Genomic DNA, 6,000 nt, shown 5'->3' with positions numbered 1-6,000 from the left:
CAAATGCACCCCTGGTGGTAAGGTAAGTTTGTGGTTACAGGTCATCTCTGGTTACAGTCATGTGTGGCATGGTAAGGTACAGTTATGTACAGTAGTGTGAGATACATGACAGTATTGGTATTTATGGTGATTACAGCAATTATTAATCTTCTCACAGACCTCAATTATTTTTATGCGATCAATTGATCGAGGATTGAAACCAGGTTAGTGCGCCAGATCTTAACCCCTCGACCACCAGGGAACAGTTACGATACATGTTGATATACTTATATATATTTATATATGTCCCTGAATATCAACGGCTACCGACCTAGACCTCGGGGTGCAACGGAAGAGTGTCTAACTTTGAGTGAGAGAAATTGTTCCACAGTGACACCCATCTCATCCTTTGTTCACTTTTAAACACCAGAAACTGAGACAGGGGAATAAATAGAGAAACCAAAGCACAGGGTTATAGACAAGAGGAAGAGAGAAGGGGAAAAATACTGTCCCCACCCAGAACGAATGCAGAAACCCCTCTGCTGCGCTCGGGGTGACCGCCCACAGCCTGGATACACTAACGTCCCAACAGCTCATTGACTGTCGGAGTGGGACTGTGCGGTGCTTCAGAGGACAGCTCGAAAAAGCAAAGTCACTGATTCCGTCTCATGTGCTCCTCCAATCAAGAAGAGCAACACACTAAAAATGCTCCAATAATTGTTACACCTTATCTTCAGATTTGTTAAACAGTTGGCTCGTTGGTGAAGGGGTATGATTCTTTTTTGGGGGTTGATACTTGAAATTTGCGAGAGGGCCCGGGTTCAAATCCTGGACGAGCCCTCACTTTACCCAAGAATTTTGAAATTGCATCGAGCATTTGCAAAGAAGGTCTTGCATTTCTTCAACACTTTTCAGGAACTCATGACGCCCCAAAGCGCTTTAAAGCCATTGAGTTATGTTTGAAGTGTTGATGTGTTGTATAGTGGGGAAAGATGTGCCCAAATCACCCCACAGGAACCGCAACACTTGCAAATAATCAGGTGCAAGTTCGGTGCAAATAATCAGGTGCCTCAGGGACTTGGACTTTCTGTGAATGAGTTTTGCTTGTACCTGCGTTCAAGCTTGAAACAGTAACTGGGCTTCCATCTCACGGGAGCAGTGAGTAGCGGTTAGTGAGTAGGTGACCAGGTTGATGTGCGCCGCTTTCAATCTTTGAAATTTCACCAAACAAAGAAACGGTGAAACCAACTGTCCCTGTAAGCGACGGATTGAAGAGATCGGTGCTCCAAACAGAGCTGGAACACGCACAGTGCAGGAATAGGGTCCGCAACATTAAATGTCAAAGTTATTAAGCAGACAATAATTAAACATACACTTAACAGTAGATACAGCCAAACCATGCGAATGTTAGCCGAAGAACTCAAACACGTTACAGTTCCCAGCTCGGTGTACAAATTGATCAAACATTAATCGGATTCTAAACTATCTGTTCCAAATGGCACATTTTATATCTTTTCCTTACCCCTGCTACGTGACAATTTAAACTTTGAATAGTATTACCGAAAACAAGTGCCCAACTTCTGATGGAAGGTCATTAACCTGAAACGTTAACTCTGTTTCTCTCTCCACAGATGCTGCCTGACCTGCTCAGTGTTTCCAGCATTTACTCTTTTTATTCTCCAAACTTATAATCAGAATATCACTTCACTTGTCATCTAACTACGCTCCTTCCTGATATGTAGCCTTGTCCTACAAACCAGGCTCCTTTCGGATGATTCAGGCATTCATTGGAATTATAACTTCTTAATGATAACAATTATGTGAAGTATGGAATGATGTAATAATTGCCACCAGAGCGCGCGACTGTTGGAGCCCTAATGGTCACCTGCCCACACGAACAGGGCCAGTATAAAAGGTTGGCTGCCATGTAGTTCATGCACTCTGGAGTTGTAATAATGAAGAGGAAGGTCACACTAAGTTTAGCTTACAGTACTCAGCCTCGGGGAGTTCTTCTATGCACAACAATTGGCGACGAGTAACAGAATTCGAATTTTCACGCAACCATGGCTGCTGTTGGAATATTAGAGAGATCCAAAGAGGATGATGATTGGGAAGCCTTCGTCGAGCAGCTCGACCTGTACTTTGTGGCCAACGAGCTGGAAGGAGTCACTAACGTGGCCGAGCACAGGGCGGTTCTCCTCAACATCTGTGGGCCTAAAATATACAGCCTCATCAAGAATCTGCTCACACCGACAAAACCAAAGGAGAAGGAATATTCAGCGTTGTGCACACTGGTTTGGGACTAGCGAAAGCCGAAGGAGAATATCCTCATGGCCAGATATCGTTTTTACACGCACCATCGCTCCGGGGACCAGGACCTGGCGGATTATGTCACTGACCTGAGACACCTCGCGGGACTTTGCTATTTTGGAGCTGCGTTGGGGCAAATGCTGTGGGACCTTTACGTGCTGGGCATCAGCCACGAGGTCATTCTTCGAAAGCTGCTGGCTGCTGAAAACCGAGACCAGAGCTGGGCCATCGCGATCGCCCAGGCATGCATGGCCACGGACGGTAACATCAAACAGATATCTTCTCAACATCGAAGCTCATCGGCAAGTACTGTGCATAAAATGATGTCGCTAGCAGGCCGAAATGCATATGGCAGGGACTATACGTCTGTGGCTGCAAGACCTGTGATGACTCAGAGTCCGCCTTCGGGGATCGATGTGAATCTATTAGCACCGTGTTGGTGCTGCGGGGATAATCCTCGGGCCCATCAATATCGATTCAAGCACTACATGTGCAAAGGCTGCACAACGATGGGGTACCTCCAGTGAATGTGCAAACGTGCTGTGACATACCACGTGGCAGAGGATGATCGATCCGGCACGGATTATGCAGCACAGGCATCTCAACCGGAGGAACAAGGACTCCCAGGTGCCGGTGGGCATGTTGCACTTCATGAGGGTGTCTTTGAGGGTGTGGCCGAAACGTTTCCTCTGCCGACCTGGGGCTCGCTTACCGTGTCGGAGTTCTGAGTAGAGCGTTTGCTTAGAGAGTCTCGTGTTGGGCATGTGGACAATGTGGCAAGCCCAACGAAGCTGGCCGAGTGTGGTCAGTGCTTCAATGCTGGGGATGTTGGCCTGATCGAGAACACTGATGTTGGTGCGTCTGTCCTCTCAGGGGATTTGTAGGATCTTGCGGAGACAGCCCTGGTGGTATTTCTCCAGTGATTTGAGATGTCTGCTGTATATAGTCCATGTCTCGGATCCATACCGCGGGGCAGTTATCACCACCGCCCTGCACACCATAAGCTTGGTGCCAGATTTGAGGTCCTGGTCTTCAAACACTCTCCTCCTCAGGTGATCGAAGGCTGTGCTGGCACACTGGAGGCGGTGTTGGACCTCGTCTTCGATGTCTGCCCTTGCTGATAGTAGGATCCCGAGGCGTGGAAAATGGTCCACGCTGTCGAAGGCAACACTTACAGCCTTCTTAAATAGAGCACCCTCTTTCTATTCTCTTGAAAAAAGTTCCTGATTTCTCGGCTAGCTGTGTAGGTTAGAGCTGTGGTTTTATCCTGTGACAGGTTCTATCATAGTGTTTCCGAAGTGTAGTAGTTGTCACATTCGCCTCACACACGAAAGGTCCCCGGTCCGAAACCGGGCGGAAAGATCTTGAAAACTTGAAAATGGGCCGAATGGCTGACTCCTGTTCCTAACTCTTACATTCTTATGATCTCTTGACCTTTCACAGGAGAACAAACTCTCCTCTGAACATGCATGAGAAAGCTCCAGAAAACATTTCCGTCCGAGGTGCTTTCGCGTGTGAGGCGAACGTGTTAACCGTTACACTGCGGAAACATCTCCACTTTCAGCACCAGATTACCAAAATTAAACCCAATGAGATCGGGGTAAAAGTTCCTCACATGCTCAGGGCAAAATATCTGATTGATGGTCCACAAAATAATGAACAAACTTCAGCACGAGGTCAGACGGAAATGTTAAGCGAGCACGTGGACTGCTGAATTGCACTTTTCAGGAGTTGGTGATGACAAAACAAATGGGTTCCGCTTGAAGATCAGAAAAGTAACACGTGGGATTCGAACCTTCACCTTCAGAAAAAACTGCAATTTGAACACAGCACCTTAGACCGCTCGGCCATCCTGACTATGCAGTGCTTTATGTGGCCACCTGCAGGTTGATTTTGAACTTTTGTGTCCTGTCACATGAAATAAATAAGGGCAGCAGGCGTATCTCTGCCTGACACCGGGGAAACAGTGAGACAGACCTTGGAGCAAGGGTCTGGTTATTGCCAAACAGCCAAGGAAATAATAATTCTGGTAGAAAAATATCCAAACAAACACTGACCCTAACGTGATTTGAACACGCAACCTTCTAATTTGGAATCAGACACACTACCGTTGCACCATGAGACCGACACAGTGAGCTGGAGATGTTCGTCTATATGAAGCCTCTGCAATACAAGGTGCTTTAAAATCCCCGCCCATTCCCACCAGGTATCACAAACAGCGCTCACCAGCCAGTCACCGAATGGTTTGCTCGGAAACTTTTCTCTTGCTTTCACGGGAAACCATCATTAATTAACCCCTCACCTTCTTTTGCACAATCAAACAAATGCTAACTCAGGGACATTCCATACTTCAATCATTTGGCCTCTGCTTTGCATCTTAACTCGAAAGCCATATCCCATTATTTTCACTGTATTTTAGCTTTCTGGTTCAAAGTCTTCAGGGATCTGGGGCAACTTTTATCAAATTTAGGAGCACCGGTTTTTCCTATCGTGCACACAAAATAAAATCACTCGTGAAGATAAAATCCCACCGTGCGTATTTTCAGATTCAATGCTGTCGGATTTCAAATAAAGTGAAATAATTTTACACTGAAAAGATTTGCAAGTGTTACTTGTATTTGTGTCTTTCATTAAACTTTGTGGCATCTGACTCCCGTTCATGCCACTGCTGAAAAAAAAAGGAGGGTTTGACGTTGACCAGCTCATCCTTTATATTTAGTGGTTTCTCACCCTTTGATGGGCTGCAGTACAGCGGATGTCACGTTGGCCTCACACGCAAAAGGTCCCCGGTGGATCCGTTTTGTCTCAGTCAAAGTTATCTATTTAATGAAGTGAAATAAATAGCAATTAAGGAATAAGTGAGCCCTTTTACCAGGAGAATAAATAGCAAATGCTGGAAATCTCAGCAGGTCAGGCAGCATTTGCCAGGAGTCTAAACACGGGATTAAACCAGGGACTTTTCCCGTGTAAAGCAAACGTGATAACCACTACACTACAGAAACCTCTGGTACAATAACCCCAATAGAGGGGAGGTGACCAGTGAGCTTCCTCTGTGCTGATCGGCATTGTGTGTCGGCTCACCTGAAACAACTTCTGTCCCATACTGAAAGTTCTCAATCCTTCTCCTCCGCTGCCCTTTACAGAAATGTCAGGGATCACCCAGCCACCGTGTTCACTTCCACATCCTCACAGTGGGGCCACAGAGGCTCCTACCTTTCTATCCACAATCAGCGAACTCACCCAGTTTACAAAATTAAACCTGGAATACGTGCCCGGCAAAGGGCAGGAGAAGCCAGATAGTCTGTAAGCTCGGTCTATCACAGAAAGTATTTGTATTCATGGTGGTTACAGCAATTATTAATCGTCTCACAGACATCAATTATTTTTATGCGATGAATTGATTGAGGATTGAAACCAGGTTAGTCCGCCGAGTCTTAACCGCTCGACCACCAGGGAACAGTTACGATACATGTCGATATATTTATATATATTTATATGTGAACCTGAATTTCAACGGCTACCTACCGAGACCTCGTGCTGCCCACGGTAGTGTGTCTTACTTTGAGAGAGATAAATTGTTCCACAGTGACACCCATTTCATCTTTTGTTCCCTTTTAAACACTAGAAACTGAGACAGGGGAATAAATAGAGAAACCAAAGCACAGCGTTATAGACAACAGGAAGAGAGAACGGGAAAGATATTGTCCATAC

This window comes from Pristiophorus japonicus, unplaced genomic scaffold (genome assembly GCF_044704955.1).
Source record: "Pristiophorus japonicus isolate sPriJap1 unplaced genomic scaffold, sPriJap1.hap1 HAP1_SCAFFOLD_110, whole genome shotgun sequence".
Lineage (NCBI taxonomy): Eukaryota > Metazoa > Chordata > Chondrichthyes > Pristiophoridae > Pristiophorus > Pristiophorus japonicus.
Note: the sequence above shows the minus strand (reverse complement) of the source record.